This window comes from Blennius ocellaris, assembly GCF_963422515.1.
Source record: "Blennius ocellaris genome assembly, chromosome: 2".
Classification (NCBI taxonomy): Eukaryota; Metazoa; Chordata; class Actinopteri; order Blenniiformes; family Blenniidae; genus Blennius; species Blennius ocellaris.
Window position 1 is genome coordinate 29,503,292 of NC_137651.1, and position 17,613 is coordinate 29,520,904.

Sequence of the window (17,613 nt, forward strand, 5' to 3'; positions counted from 1 at the left end):
GTGGCGACATTTTTCTGCGTTTGGTTGGCGGCAAGGATGATTCCTGAAAACTCATAGTGAAGCTCTGGATAATCTCTGTGCCTCCGTTTGCATCTAAAGTGGGGTTGGAGGATGTCTACGTCACAATTCATGATGTCATGTTTTTTCCAATGATTCCGACTGGCTATCATGGCTTCATGCTTCTCGTTATGCTGCCCCCTACAGGTTCGGCATGCTCATAGTAGCTCTGAACCAGGTGAATGAATGTCAAGGAAGATACTTTTGTAAACATAGAGGGGGGGGAAAGGAGTTCAGATGAGCTCCTGCAATTTTACACAAACTGCTCCCAAGGTAGAACTTTTGGAAAATGCCCCAAGTCCAGAAATGTGGAAGAATGCAACTTTGCAGTGGTTTGCATTCTCACCTTACAGAGAGAAGGTTGTGGTTCGAATACCTGGTTCTAAGGCCAACCGTCTAGAATCACTGCACCGCATGACTTCTTGGGTGAGGCTGCGTTTCCTCTTCATCAAAACCTGATGTGGCCTTTTCCAGGTATGATATTATGTATAAAAACTTAAACTCTTTTCATTGCATCAACAGGAAAAAAGCCTTGATGATACCCAGCGGATTTACAACTCCAGCCACTGGCGCACCAGGAGGCTGGCGGAGAGCAGCTTGGGCGGCACCTTGGTGAATATTTGGACGGCCACAAATAATTCACTTTCTGCTTGTTGAAGACATTCTCGCAGCCGCCACGGGGACTTATAGCCCGTCAGGAGAAAGTCCTCAGAAAAGGTCTGATGAAGAGAGGTGGAGGTGGAATCTAGAAATCACTGTTGGGGCAGTGATTTCTTCGTTCATTCAGTTGTTGAACACGCCTAACTTTATTAAGTTGGGATTTGTGAACGAAGGTGCTCTATGTGTGTGTGTGTGTGTGTGTGTGTGTGTGTGTGTGTGTGTGTGTGTGTGTGTGTGTGTGTGTGTGTGTGTGTGTGTGTGTGTGTGTGTGTGTGTGTGTGTGTGTGTGTGTGTGTGTGTGTGTGTGTGTGTGTGTGTGAGGGATGAGCTGATGACCGGTCAGGTGGGTTCAGCTGCTCTGTGACTTTACATCAGATGAAGGTGGATGTTTCGTGAGTTTGACTTCAGACGACAGTGAAGCTTTCAAACAGTTGATGGCGATCGGTTCTGTTCTGCTTATTATTGGCTGAAATAATCAACCCAAACATTTATTTATAAGTTTGTTCTGCAAGTGTTTGTCCTTGTTTCACCCTCCTGAGAAATGGTAGACTTCCTTCGACAGGTCGTCTGATCTGAATCTTGATTTAGATTTTCTGTATTGTGATAAAGTTGTTTTTTTTTTCTTTCTTCTTTCTATTCCTCTGCGAACTAAGTTTGATGTATTGATCTTCTGATGGAGCGTTCACTTTTACTCGGCCTGTACGTGATTTGAATTCCACTGATTCAGTTTCCACGTCCACTGGAGCTCTGCTCAAACCTTCAAGTCTAGACGAGATGTGACGCCAGCTGAAAAATGAATTAAAAAATAGATGTTTCTCTTTGCTGAGAGTAAGAATTTGACTTTTGACACGCTGCCTTGATGCTTGAGCCCTTCACAAGGTGATTTAATAAGCGCTGCTCTGCGGAGGACACGAGGAGTGTTTAGTGATGAACTGTTCTGATTCACACAGGAGATAAACTTAATTTAACCATTCGACTGCTTGTTCTTGCAATATTGATGTAGTTAATGTCTTTTATTATAATTTGCCCTCTCTGTTCATATTTGAAATGTGTGTGTGTGTGTGTTTTTTTAGCAGGCTTTGAATTTTCTGAGCGTCTTTCTATTTTATACAAAGTGATTTTGAACATTTATCAAGTCAAATCCATCTTTATATGTACTTTTTGTACAATAAGATGCAGCACAAACTGCAGTAGAGGTTAAAAACAACTTTTTAAATATTTAACAAAGAAAAATAGATGGAGATAGACCTTAAATGGTGAATTCTAATGCATTCTGAACTATTAAATATTACATTGTGACATGTAGATTTAGCTTCTTAGCAGCAATATACTTCCTTTTCTCCTTTTTCTCCTTTCTCCATTTTTGCTGATGCATCCAATAAACTTTCTTACTTTGTTGAAAAGTTATCTTTTTTTCTTTTATGGTAATGTACCTGTACCTGTCTCATCTCACTCCAAACTTCACTACATGTACTTGTTTATTCCCCCTGTAGTTTTACACGACGCCGTTGCTCAGAGCAACTGAAAATATGACGACTTCACCTTCGTATAAACGGAAGAAAACACCACTTTGGAAAATTCTCTGTCTCCGTGGAAACGCACAACTTTTCTGAAGTGGTGCGACTGTGCATGGAGACCACGCCCGGGAGTAATTAGTTCTGCACATGCTCAGTAGATACAATGGGAACAATGCTGGAGAGTCATGACTCCCAGTCCATGTTCTCCTGGGACTTGGTAGTTTTATAACCAGTAAGTTAACAAAGACACTCTGATTTGTTCTTAGTTTTAGAATTGTCTGTTAATTAGAATGAAAGGACTCAGATACTAATAAGCAATCTACCGTCTCATCGAGAGACGTTGTGAGTCACGGTTTTTAGGTTTTTGTCCATAAAAACTCTTCATTAAACTGTTTCACAGTGCTTAATGAGGGGGAGCCTCTGCTCCTTCCTCTCACATTTCTTGGCTGTGAGCAAAGTAAAGGGCAAACTTCTCTCTGGTACATGGATCCACCGCCTACTACAGTATTTGCACAGCAGTTCGAGTAAAATTGATCTCTCCTCTGGATGCTTAAGGCTGTTTCTCTTTTAAAATGTAATTAAAACCGAATGTTTACACATCGAGTCTTATTGTTAAATTGATTTCCTGCTGTTTCGACAGAAATCATGTATGTTATTGATGGCGGATCTTCAAGCAGGAGTCATTGTTGTGTACATTAATTCATCACATTTGTTTAATCAAGGACAATCCCCTTGTGAGGGACCTTGGCTTGAATCCTGGCTGTGACAGAACATGTAGATCTTTAACACACACACACACACACACACACACACACACACACACACACACACACACACACACACACACACACACACACACACACACACACACACACACACACACACACACACACACACACACACACACCAGGCATGTCAAACGCCATCATTGACAACGATTCGATACGAATCTGGATACGCTGCCAGTGATAGGATACATTAGTGAATCATTGAATCCTCTGGTGATACAATATGATACGATACTTCCCTGTTCTCGATTCGATACAATTTGATATTCATTTGATGGCGATTCAAGTCTACACAATGTGATACAATGTGATTTGGTGCGATTTGATACGATTCAACATGACGAAAAGAAATTATACAAAAAATGGAAAAAGAAAAAAAGAAGCTGTAATTCCATATTGTACGAGAGACACAGTATTTATTCTTTATTCCAATCCTCTTAAGCAGCAAATTAAACCAAAAAGTTCACATTTTGCTTATAATCTACAAGAACTATGCATCCCTTTCTGCTTCTTCTTTTTGTCCTCTTAAAAAGCACGACACAAAAAACAGGCCTTTTCACAGCGCTGGGATTTGGAACCAGATTCAACATAAGGAACTGGAATCAGAAATGAACAGTTTGAGTAAAGCCGGTTTGAATACTTTTGCAGGTACGATGAAATCAAGAGAAGTGAGTTTTAGAATGGTGACCCAAATGTGTGGTCCACAGAGCACCCCTGGAAGTTAGGATTCTACAGTTCTACAAATTGAAGCCAGACAAGACATCAAAGGTATAAAGGTAAAATGTGTTTTCAATGCTCTGAAGTCCTATCATGTTTGCCAGCCTGGTCTCCCACCTTGTTCACCCCATGACACATTTGAAGGTGTCTTATATGATGTGGTACTATACTTGAAGTATTTAGAAAAAGAAATGGTTTACATATTCAAGGTTGAACCGACGCATCAGTTAAAGTACAAAGGGGCTGATGCCCTCACAAAGCCATGTGCTGTCAGCCCTGAGGGGTCTAAGATTTCAGGTCAAATCATCCAGAACTGGAATTTCTTAAGGTTACTTTAAGGTTTCTGCCTGTGTTCATTGGTAACAAAGTGGAAAACCCAGAAGAGGATGTGTGGCAGTTAATTCTGCAGCTTAAAGATATTGTAGATATGTGCCCAAAAGATTTTACTCTCCCAAGTATCATTATCCAGCACTCATTTTGAAATTTGGCCCCTTTATCAGAGTATAGACTGTGCATTTCGAAAGTAAACATACATTTTTGAAAACATGTGCAAGACACTTAAAAAACTTCAAAAACATCAGTGTGACTTTATCTGAGAGACATCAGATGTTTCAGTTCTATCTTTCAGCTCAGTCATGCTACAGTCGGCTTCTGCAAGTCAAAGACAGTTGTACATTTTACTGCAGCCTTTGCAGTGATGCAGTTAAATATGCAGAGGAAGAGTTTGGCTTTTCAGAACACAACTCTAGTGTTTTCACAAAGAGACAGTATAAAGGTGCATCAAACAAAAAGGGACATTTCCTTATGTCAAACAATTGCAGGTCCGTGGAGTTTGGAGATTATTCTAATTGTGAAAGTATGAAGCTGTGTATTTTGTGATGGATACACATAAAGCTAGCTATCATCCTGAATACCATCTGTACTCAGCGACAAAACAGGGTACAAGTCTGCAGTGCCTTATCATTGGTGACTTGGTTGGTTTTTACAAGTGTAGGGATTTCTTACTTTATAAGGATCACTTGGTACCATTTATGTTGTGTTTGGCTATCTGTAATGAATTACAATTATCGAGGATAGTTTGTATTTCAAATTTTTATTTGATCTGTATCAGATACCTTGGAGCACCACCTGTCTTTACAGGAAATGATAGCCAATGCAGTTATATCAGTCTCATAAGATATACTAAACAGTTAACCGGAAATTTTAATTAATAGTTTAATTTATTACAATCGCCACAATAAACAGTAAAGCTTGAAGGATTTTGGAGTTCTTCACACAGAAGAGGTCGACATTTCATTCATCTTTGGGCTCATTAATAAAGGCCGCAAATATGGTTCCAAAAATTATATTTGTTTGCAATGAGAACAAATAAAACACAGATTCAAACTACTTGTGTGTCCAGCCCCTATGATGCTGTCCCCCGTGAATTTGTCATCACCCTATCCCTCTCCCCAGGTTCTAGCCCCATGAGTCCCAGTCCTGTAAGTCCCCTGAGTTCTGTAAGTCCCCTGAGTCCTGTCGTTCACCTGGGCCCCAGTCCTGTCAGTCCCCTGAGTCCTGTAAGTCCCCTGAGACCCGTCCTCCCCCTGGGTCCCAGTCCTGTCAGTCCCCTGAGTCCTGTAAGTCCCCTGAGTCCTGTCCTCCCCCTGGGTCCCAGTCCTGTCAGTCCCCCGAGTCCTGTAAGTCCCCTGAGTCCCGTCCTCCCCCTGGGCCCCAGTCCTGTAAGTCCCCTGAGTCCCGTCCTCCCCCTGGGCCCCAGTCCTGTCAGTCCACCCTGCAGTGACGAGGACTAATCCGAAGACGACGACTACCTCTGCTCTTTTCTCTTTCCCTCCCCTCCGGACCCGGAGGTGTCAGGGCCACCCTGGTGTCCTACCCTGCTAGCCACCTTGGTGTCAGGATCCCACCCCACATCTGCAACACATCTTCGGCCACCAGGTGCCAGCACCGGGGGGGGGGGGTATGGGGGGAGTACTGGAAGGGTCTGTGTCTTTGTGTGTGTTTGTCAAGTGCGCGTCTCGCACTCTGTGTTCACTTCCTATTTTATTGTGTATCCTCGTCTGTCTGCGTCTGTCACTTGCCCTTCATGTGCACTTTTCGTGTTTTGGATTTCACCTATGTACTGACCTCTGCCTGGACCTGGACTCTCCTTGTGAACGCAGATGGAAAACCTGTTTTCCCTGATTATTCAATAAAACCTGCAAATGCCAGTTTTGTGTTTGAGTCTGCTTCTGGGTTGTCCTCGGACCCTGACAGGAGGCAATTACACAGAAAATTTTAAACGTGATGCATAGAAGTTTTGTTTTAATCCCCCTACTTTTTTTTTGGCTAACTTTGCTACACTGCAAGAGGGTACATGCTGCGTTAACGTGCAAATTTACAGTGTAGTTGTCACGGCTGGGGGCCGGTGCATGGAGCTAGAACCCAGAAGCAGACCTCAAAACAGAGAATTGTTTGCAAACGTCAAAGTTTTATTGTGCAGGGAGGGAAAGGGGAGCTGGAACGGTGACGGGACCCGGGGGAACTCTCGGGGGCTTCTTGGAACCGGGACGGGACCCGGGGAATCTCTGGGGGGCCTCTTGGAACCGGGACGGGACCCGGGGAATCTCTGGGGGGCCTCTTGGAACCGGGACGGGACCCGGGGAATCTCTGGGGGGCCTCTTGGAACCGGGATGGGACCCGGACGGGGACTTCTTGGACCCGGGACGGAACCCGGGGGGACTTCTTGGATCACTGGCGTCGGAACAGGAACGGGAACGGGAACCTCCCCGGGGAGGACACTCACTCCCCGGGGAGGACAACACCGACTCACCTGCGGCAGCAGCCAACAGGAGACTAACCACACGAACTGAAGGCCAAGACAATCCTCTCGCCCCGGACCCTCCTCACTGCAGGGCTTAAGAATGCAAGGCAATCATTCAGCTGATTGCCTGCAGGAGTGTCAGAGAGGATCCGGTGCTGGAGCGAGGTGTGTGACTCCTAACAGTACCCCCCCCCTCAATGGTCGCCACCTGGCGACCTACCCGGCTTGTCCGGTTGCTCGGCGTAGATCCCCGAGAGCATCCGGGGGGGCTGGAGGAGACTGGGACCGGGGGATCTGGGGCTTAGAGCGTGGTGCTTGAGGTCCGCTGGGTTCATCCTTGGCCAGAGGATTCTGTCACGGCTGGGGGCCGGTGCGTGGAGCTAGAACCCAGAAGCAGACCTCAAAACAGAGAATTGTTTGCAAACGTCAAAGTTTTACTGTGCAGGGAGGGAAAGGGGAGCTGGAACCGGGACGGGACCCGGGGGAACTCTCAGGGGCTTCTTGGAACCGGGACGGGACCCGGGGAATCTCTGGGGGGCCTCTTGGAACCGGGACGGGACCCGGGGAATCTCTGGGGGGCCTCTTGGAACCGGGACGGGACCCGGGGAATCTCTGGGGGGCCTCTTGGAACCGGGACGGGACCCGGGGAATCTCTGGGGGGCCTCTTGGAACCGGGACGGGACCCGGACGGGGACTTCTTGGATCACTGGCGTCGGAACAGGAATGGGAACGGGAACGGGAACCTCCCCGGGGAGGACACTCACTCCCCGGGGAGGACAACACCGACTCACCTGCGGCAGCAGCCAACAGGAGACTAACCACACGAACTGAAGACCAAGACAATCCTCTCGCCCCGGACCCTCCTCACTGCAGGGTTTAAGAATGCAAGGCAATCATTCAGCTGATTGCCTGCAGGAGTGTCAGAGAGGATCCGGTGCTGGAGCGAGGTGTGTGACTCCTAACAGTACCCCCCCCCTCAATGGTCGCCACCTGGCGACCTACCCGGCTTGTCCGGTTGCTCGGCGTAGATCCCCGAGAGCATCCGGGGGGGCTGGAGGAGACTGGGACCGGGGGATCTGGGGCTTAGAGCGTGGTGCTTGAGGTCCGCTGGGTTCATCCTTGGCCAGAGGATTCTGTCACGGCTGGGGGCCGGTGCGTGGAGCTAGAACCCAGAAGCAGACCTCAAAACAGAGAATTGTTTGCAAACGTCAAAGTTTTACTGTGCAGGGAGGGAAAGGGGAGCTGGAACCGGGACGGGACCCGGGGGAACTCTCAGGGGCTTCTTGGAACCGGGACGGGACCCGGGGAATCTCTGGGGGGCCTCTTGGAACCGGGACGGGACCCGGGGAATCTCTGGGGGGCCTCTTGGAACCGGGACGGGACCCGGGGAATCTCTGGGGGGCCTCTTGGAACCGGGACGGGACCCGGGGAATCTCTGGGGGGCCTCTTGGATCCGGGACGGGACCCGGGGGGGAACTTCTTGGAACCGGGACGGGACCCGGGGGGGAACTTCTTGGAACCGGGACGGAACCCGGACGGGGGCTTCTTGGACCCGGTACGGAACCCGGGGGGACTTCTTGGATCTCTGGCGTCGGAGCAGGAACGGGAACGGGAACCACCCCGGGGAGGACACTCACTCCCCGGGGAGGACAACACCGACTCACCTGCGGCAGCAGCCAACAGGAGACTAACCACACGAACTGAAGACCAAGACAATCCTCTGGCACCGGACCCACCTCACTGCAGGGCTTAAGAATGCAAGGCAATCAATCAGCTGATTGCCTGCAGGAGTGTCAGAGAGGATCCGGTGCTGGAGCGAGGTGTGTGACTCCTAACAGTAGTTTTCTTTTCTCCTTCAATTAGAACTTAAATTTTTTCCCTGTCCGCCTTCTGTTGAGTGAGGGACTTTTTTCTTGGGGAACAGCCATTGGAAGCATCTTTTGTTTTTTGTGACCTTGATTTCCTCCGAAACATCATTGGCCTCCTCTAGCCTCGTTTTCTCAGCATGGAGAGTCTCAATCTTAGCATGGGCGTTGTCTATCTGAACCTGGAGAGCCTCCTTCTCCTCCTGGAGGGCCTCCTTCTCCTAGAGGGCTTCCTTCACCTTCTGGAGGGCCTCCTTCTCTTTCTGGAGGATCCTATTCTGCTTCTGGAGGGCCTCCTTCTCCTTCTGGAGGATCCTATTCTCCTCCTGGAGGGCCTCCTTCTCCTTCTGGAGGATCCTATTCTGCTCCTGGAGGGCCTCCTACTCCTTCTGGAGGGCCTCCTTCTCCTCCTGGAAGGCTTCCTTCTCCTTCTGGAGGGCTTCCTTCTCCTTCTGGAGGGCCTCCTTCTCCTCCTGGAAGGCTTCCTTCTCCTTCTGGAGGGCTTCCTTCACCTTCTGGAGGGCCTCCTTCTCCTTCTGGAGGATCCTATTCTCCTCCTGGAGGGCCTCCTTCTCCTTCTGGAGGATCCTATTCTGCTCCTGGAGGGCCTCCTACTCCTTCTGGAGGGCCTCCTTCTCCTCCTGGAAGGCTTCCTTCTCCTTCTGGAGGGCTTCCTTCTCCTTCTGGAGGGCCTCCTTCTCCTTCTGGAGGATCCTATTCTCCTTCTGGAGGGCCTCCTTCTCCTTCTGGAGGATCCTATTCTGCTCCTGGAGGGCCTCCTACTCCTTCTGGAGGGCCTCCTTCTCCTTCTGGAGGGCCTCCTTCTCCTTCTGGAGAGTCCTATTCTGCTCCTGGAGGGCCTCCTACTCCTTCTGGAGGGCCTCCTTCTCCTTCTGGAGAGTCCTATTCTGTTCCTGGAGGGCCTCCTTCTCCTTATGGAGAGTCCTATTCTGCTCCTGGAGGGCCTCCTTCTCCTTATGGAGAGTCCTATTCTGCTCCTGGACCGTCTCCTTCTCAGCCAGCAGGATCTTAGTTTGAGCTTTGAGAGTCTCATTCATATTGTCGACGGTCTCATAGTCATCCTGGAGGATACTATTGTCATTCATGACCAAATCATGGTCAACACGGAAGTTTTCCTTCTCAGTGAAGAGGGTCTCATTACGAGCGCAGAGGCTCTCTTTCTGAACACGGAGTGTCTCATTTTCAACACGGAGTGTCTCATTTTCAACACGGAGGGTAGCCTGAGTTTTTATCAGCCTCTTCTGCATACTCTGGTAATAACACAGTTTGGAATTTTTTATCTGCAGCTCTTTTTGAGCTTGCAGGAATTCCTGTTGTTGTTTCAGACTCTGGTCATTCGTGTTCTGAACAGCATCCTTCAGGTGGATAATGTCTTGGTCTTGAGCATGAAGTCCATTACTGAGTTCAGCCAAGTGACGGTGGAGGTCTGTAACCTCATGAGGAACCTTTTGGTGATTTCGAGCCATTTCTCAAAATGTGTTTTTTAACCCTAGAACTGTAACATAACAATTAGTAACACCATCAATATTGTTTAATATTTTACCCAATATAATATTCCCAAAAAACATTGTTTTCATCAAAATATATTCAAGTACAACTGTACATGGCAAAATGACATGCCCATCTTTAAATTTCCCATATACAACTACATTTTTTTTTTTAAATGCTTCATGGTGTCAAAATAGTTTTACAAATTTAAAAGATGTGAATTTGCTTTTAAAAAATTGAATGTTGTAAAAGTTGAATGGATTAAGTTGATTACAACACACAACGAATGTCTTGAAATCAAATCAGTTAAAGACTGTAGGATGAAAAGCCAGTCAAAAAATAAACACAAACAATTGTCAGAATTCACACAATCAAACGTCAACAATTGCCTCGGTGAAAATTGCCCGTCAGTGTTCTGGGGTTGAAAACTACTAACCTGGTCGCTTCTGTATCAGCAAGTGTCCTTCTAATTGTCACAAACAAGTTGATACCTCAGTGTGTGTGTGTAGATACCTATTTCCACATCAAAGCCATGACATCATTTTCATCTTGGTGACCTCCCTTTCATCTTGGTGACATCACTTTTTTTTTTTAAATCTTTTTTTGTACTTCTTAATTTCATTCAAAAATTAAAAAAATGTTTGTTTTTTTATAAAAATGAACTTTGTATCAAAACTTATAGTTCAGAAAAGAAGATTTACTCTTGTCTGCTCCTTAGTTGCCTCTCAATATCTTCACAATGTTCAACATTCAAACTATATACATATTTACAGATATTCTTCAAGCATTCTATTTCAAAGTATTTACAATATACACAAAAAACAATAATAATTTCACATGATCTCATATCATTCATTCATATATATATATATATATATATATATATATATATATATATATATATATATATATATATATATATATATATATATATACACAGTACAGACCAAAAGTTTGGACACGCCTTCTCATTCAATGAGTTTCCTTTCTTTTCATGACTATTAAAATTGTAGATTCACACTGAAGGCATCAAAACTATGAATTAACACATGTGGAAACATGTACTTAGCAAAAAAGTGTAAAACAACTGAAAATACGCCTTAAATTCTAGTTTCTTCAAAGTAGCCACCTTTTGCTCTGATTACTGCTTTGCACACACTCTGCATTCTCTTGATGAGCTTCAAGATTTAGTCACCTGAAATGGTTTTCACTTCACAGGTGAGCCCTGTCAGGCTTAATAAGTGGGATTTCTTACCTTATAAAAGGGGTTGGGACCATAAGTTGTGTTGTGCAGAAGTCAGGTGGACACACAGCTGATAGTCCCACTGAATAGACTGTTAGAATTTGTATAATGGCAAGAACAAAGCAGCTAACTAAAGAAAAACGAGTGGCCATCACTACTTTAAGAAATGAAGGTCAGTCAGTCCGAAAAATTGGGAAAACTGTGAAAGTGTCCCCAAGTGCAGTCGCAAAAACCATCAAGTGCTACAAACAAAGTGGCTCACATGAGGACTGGCCCAGGAAAGGAAGACCAAGAGTCACCTCTGCCTCGGAGGATACGTTCATCAGAGTCACCAGCCTCAGAAATGGCAGGTTAACAGCAGCTCAGATTAGAGAGCAGGTCAAAGCCACACACAGTTCTAGCAGCAGACACGTCTCTAGAACAACTGTTAAGAGGAGACTGTGTGAATCAGGCCTTCATGGAAGAATAGCTGCTAGGAAACCACTGCTAAGGACAGGCAACAAGCAGAAGAGACTTGTTTGGGCTAAAGAACACAAGGAATGGACATTAGACCAGTGGAAATCTGTGCTTTGGTCTGATGAGTCCAAATCTGAGATCTTTGGTTTCAACCACTGTGTCTTTGTGCGACGCAGAAAAGGTGAACGGATGGACTCTACATGCCTGGTTCCCACCGTGACGCATGGAGGAGGAGGTGTGATGGTGTGGGGGGGCTTTGCTGGTCACACTGTTGGGGACTTATTCAAAATTGAAGGAATACTGAACCAGCATGGCGCCACAGCATCTTGCAGCGGCATGCTATTCCATCCGGTTTGCATTTAGTTGGACCATCATTTATTTTTCAACAGGACAATGACCCCAAACACACCTCCAGGCTGTGTCAGGGCTATTTGACCAAGAAGGAGAGTGATGGGGTGCTGCGCCAGATGACTTGGCCTCCACAGTCACCGGACCTGAACCCAATGAGATGGTTTGGGCTGAGCTGGACCGCAGAGTGAAGGCAAAAGGGCCAACAAGTGCTCAGCATCTCTGGGAACTCCTTTAAGACTGTTGGTAGACCATTTCAGGTGACTAAATCTTGAAGCTCATCAAGAGAATGCCAAGAGTGTGCGAAGCAGTAATCAAAGCAAAAGGTGGCTACTTTGAAGAACCTAGAATATAAGACATATTTTCAGTTGTTTCACACTTTTTTGTTAAGTATATAATTCCACATGTGTTAATTCATAGTTTTGATGCCTTCAGTGTGAATCTACAATTTTCATAGTCATGAAAATAAAGAAAACTCTTTGAATGAGAAGGTGTGTCCAAACTTTTGGTCTGTACTGTATATATATATATATATATATATATATATATATATATATATATATATATATATATATATATATATATATATATATATATATATATATATATATATAAATAAAGGAAGACACTGCCTATATCACTTATGGGGAGAGTGGCAACAATTAAATGATGGTCCTGCCTAAAATAAATCAACTACATCTTCTCAACGATTCCACCAAAACCACCAAAAACCTGGTTTAACACGCTGGATTCCCATATCTCAAAATTCTTATGGAAAATCAAACCATCACGTATAAGTTTGAAAACACTACAGAACAAGGTGGTTTAGAACTTCCAAACTTGTGTAATTATTATCCAGCCAAGAAATTACTTTATGTTGTAAAATGGATTAATCAGAAACCCTTAGATGAAGGCTGGCTAGACATTGAAAAACACTCTGTGAAGATCTCCATATCAGAGATCTTCTCTTCAGTCCTGTCATCAACAAACACAGCTGCTTTAAAAGCATCAATATGAACACATCTCTGACATCTTGGTGGGAATTTCTTAAAATGAATGGAACGGTACTCATGCTGTAAAAAACTCACACCTTCTGGAACAATCCTGACATCCTGCAAAAGAAGAAACCAATAAACTTCACAAGATGGCAAAACAAAGGATGAAGAAACTTGGAACACCTTTTCTTCAAGAACTCTTTTATTCCATTCAACGATTGAATAGAAACATATGGTATCAGTCACAACAGTTCTCTGGAATATCTTCAGCTCAAGTCAATAATACAAACAAAGTTCAAACTGGAACAGATTAACCTAAATTTACCTCAGACAGTGACAAACCTCCTGAAGATCTCAGCATGAAAACCACTTTCTAAAAGAAATTCTGAATCAGAAAACACTTTATTTATTTCCGAGGGGCAATGAAGTGGGCAAAGAGCGATACATAAAAGGGATAAGAGAGAATAAATGAGAAGAGTATATGTTAATTAAATAAAATAAGAAAGCCAGTATCTAAAAGCAGGCAGATTTGTAGCCTTGCACAGGCCAGATAAGTTAATTGGTCATGAACAATATTGCACTAAAGAGAAAAAATAAATTCCATTATTGTAACCCCTTCGAATTTGGGAGGAGAACATTACTGAGGACAAATGTTGCTCTCCTTCTCTGGGTCTTGCAGGTTGGACAGCGACATGATAGGAGCAGCTCAACTGCAGAGGACAGAGCATGTGTCGTGTCACTGAGGATGCGGCGTGACAGGCCGCATGTCTGATGGTCGTACACAGCGCTCAGGTGGCAAGCATGGAGTCCGATCATTTTTGAACACACTTTCACAATGTTGTGCAGGCAGTTCCTGTCCTGTCGGGTGATGGAGTGGTACCAGCAGCACATGGAGAAAGACAAGATGCATTCAATGCACGTTTAGCAGAATGTCAGTAAGATGTTCTTGCTGACAGAAAAAGAGTTCAGTTTCCTGAGTAGGTACATCCTTTGGTTGCTCCATCTCAAGATCCCTCAGTGTTGGAGGAGAACTTGAGCTGGTTGTCAAAGATGGTACCCAGATATCTGTATTCCTCGACAGACTCAAGTGGTGAAGCGTGGATCATGGCTGTCAGTGGTGCTGCCTTATGTGTCCTGGATCCTTTCATCTTATTTTTGTTATTATTTAGTAATTTACTATGATATTCCTTTATACATACCTTCATAAGTTTTGTTAACTTATTTTTATATATTTTTTTTATATTTATCTTCTGCTTCCTTTATTTGATGAATTGTCTGTATAGTCTATTCTTTTTACATGCATTATGTAATCCAGCACAGATTATTGTGATTTTGCATTTTACTATATTGTTTAATTGAACAGTTTTTTTTTTTTTTATCAAATAATGATGTGAATATTTCCAGGAAAGTATTATATGTGTTGTTTATGTGTTTTTCTTTGTAAACATTTTCCTAGCATATTCCCATTAAGTAATTTTTTTAATGCGGTAATGGTTTCCTCTGTCCTCACTCAGCAGTGACTGTTTTGCTCCGGGGTGATTTTTTTTGGTAGTTGCTGCTGTACACTGTAAAAATGGCAGATGATCACCAATATCGGTGATCAATAGTATTGTTTTCAATGTCATTGGTGAAGATGTCAAGTAATGTGGTGCTTTGGGATGTTATTCTGCTGGTCTGGTAAACAGGGTTTTTCTTTTTTTCCAGAATGTCCCTCTTGTTGATTTTTAAAAAAAATTTCCCATATAAACTGTTGGGGAATTTTTTATTTATTTATATTTGCTTTTTTTGAGCTCCCAGTCTTTAAACTACCAGTCATATAATGTTCCTCTACCAGAATCCACATGGGAAAGAATGAAATATTTAGGGGCCAGTTGTAGTTGTTTATGTTCATCTCTAAGTTGTTGTCAAAACCTTTCTGAAAGTAATTGGTCATCACATGCAGACAAGCACATATTTTTCCAGCATTTCAATTTCACAAAACAGTCACAAAATAGGAGATCCCGAAGCAAGATCCCATTTGTACGCTGGATTTCACAAGGTCTTAATTTGCACTGGAAAACCTTTCAACGGTCATTTTCACAACATTGCAGACTTTTCTTGTGGCTTCAAGACTCTTTCTTTGAGAAAGTCTGGATTTTTTTCCGGCTGAATTGGTCAAATTATATTTTCACTGGAGCTTCTGCAACGCCATCTTTGATATCCCAGAAACCCTTGCAACAGGTTCCTGAAGATGATGTCAGTCAGCGACAGGAAAACACAGTAGTGGGGCGGCATAGCGACATGCCGAAGTGTCCTTGAGCAAGACACTGAACCCCAAACTGCTCTTATTGGAGTGACCGTGCACGGCTGCAGCCTCCATTGGTGTGTGAATGGGTCAATGTGATGTGCTGTAGTCAGCGAGAAAGCGCTATATAAGTGAGTCCATTTACTATTTAATAATGAAAAACAGTTTGATGGCTACAAGTTCCGGTTTGTTTGTAAACATGTCAACATTGGTGTGATTGATTTAAGTGTTATGACCCGGCTCTGCTAGAGAATGTGCCGGAAGTAACAATTACCTGGCGCAGGGGGAAGTGAGGGTTTTATTGGCAGTTCTTAGGTTTACAATATTCAAACAGAGACCCAAGACAAATAAAACAACGCAACAGAGGAGGGCCAAACAGAATGGCAAAACTGGGGGTGGGGGGTGGGGGGGTTGGCTAGCAGATGGCTAACTATACTTGTGTGTCCAGCCCCTATGATGCTGTCCCCCGTGAATTCGTCATCACCCTATCCCTCTACCCAGGTTCTAGCCCCATGAGTCCCAGTCCTGTAAGTCCCCTGAGTCCTGTCGTTCACCTGAGTCCCAGTTCCGTCCTCCCCCTGGGTCCCAGTCCCATTGTTCCACTGAGCCCCTGTCCCATCAGACCCAGTCCTGTAGGTCCCCTGAGTCTCAGTCCCATCAGTCCACCCTTCAGTGATGAGGACAAATCCAAAGACGACGACTACCTCTGCTCTTTTCTCTTTCCCTCCCCTCCGGACCCGGAGGTGTCAGGGCCACCCTGGTGCCCTACCCTGCTAGCCGTCTTGGTGTCAGGTCCCCGCCCCACGTCTGCAACTGATTATTCAATAAAACCTGCAAATGCCAGTTTTGTGTTTGAGTCTGCTTCTGGGTTGTCCTCGGACCCTGACAGGAGGCAATTACACAGAAAATTTTAAACATGATGCATGGAAGTTTTGTTTTAATCCCCCTACTCTTATTTTTTTGTTGAGGCTAATTTTGCTACTCTGCAAGAGGGTACATGCTGCGTTAACATGTAAACTTACAGTGTAATTTTCTTGTCTCCTTCAATTAGAACTTTATTTTTTTCCCTGTCCGTCTTCTGTTGAGTGAGGGACTTTTTTCTTGGGGAACAGCCAGTGGAAGCATCTTTTGTTTTTCGTGACCTTGATTTCCTCCGCTCCCCCTTGAACTGCAACCTAATCGTGGTGGGGGAGTTTGAGCACCCGAATGACCCTCGGAGCTATGTTGTTGGGGGGCTTGCCCCCCCAGTAGGGTCTCCCAAGGCAAACAGGTCCGAGGCGACGGGTCAGACTAAAAGCAGTTCGCAAGACCCCCTATGAACACACACACGAGGAGCACGGAGACGTCGCCCGGTTTGGCGCAGCCGGGGCCTCACCCTGGAGCCAGGCCCGGGGTGGAGGCTCGCACGCAAGCGCCTGGTGGCCGGGTTCTTGCCCGCGGGACTTGGCCGGGCTCAGCCCTCCTCCTCATCCTCCTGTGGGCCCACCACCTACAGAGGCTGCCGTAGGGATCGGGTGCATTGTGGATTGGGTGGCATTCGACGGCAGGGGCCTCCACGACCCGATCCCCGGACACAGACTCTGGCTTTTGGGACATGGAGTGTGACCTCGCTGGGGGGAAGGAGCCCGAGCTTGTGAGGGAGGCTGAGAGATACCGTCTAGATATAGTCGGGCTCACCTCCACTCACAGCTTGGACTCTGGAACCCAGCTCCTCGACAGGGGCTGGTTACTCCACTTCTCTGGAGTTGCCCGCGGTGTAAGGTGGCAGGCTGGAGTGGGCTTGCTTATTGCCCCACAGCTCAGCCGCCATGTGTTGGAGTTCACCCCGGTGAACGAGAGGGTTGCGTCCCTACGCCTTCAAGTAGGGGACAGGTCTCTGACTGTTGTCTCGGCCTATGCACCGAACAGCAGCTCAGAGTACCCAACCTTCTTGGAGTCCCTGGGAGGAGTGCTGGATAGTGGGGACTCCATTGTTCTCCTGGGGGACTTCAATGCCCACGTGGGCAATGACAGTGAGACTTGGAAATGGTAAATGGTAAATGGTCTAGATTTATATAGCGCCTTCTAACCACACTGAGGTAGTCCCAAAGCGCTTTACATATCAGCTCATTCACCCATTCACGCTCACATTCACACACCAATGGGACAGAGCTGCCATGCAAGGCAAGGCGCTAGTCGACCACTGGGAGCAATTTAGGGTTCAGTGTCTTGCCCAAGGACACTTCGACACATAGACTGGGATCGAACCTCCGACCACTCACTCCGAAGACGACCACTCTACCACCTGAGCCACGGTCGCCCATGAAGGGGGTGATTGGGAGGAACGGCCTCCCCGATCTGAACCCGAGCGGTGTTCTGTTATTGGACTTCT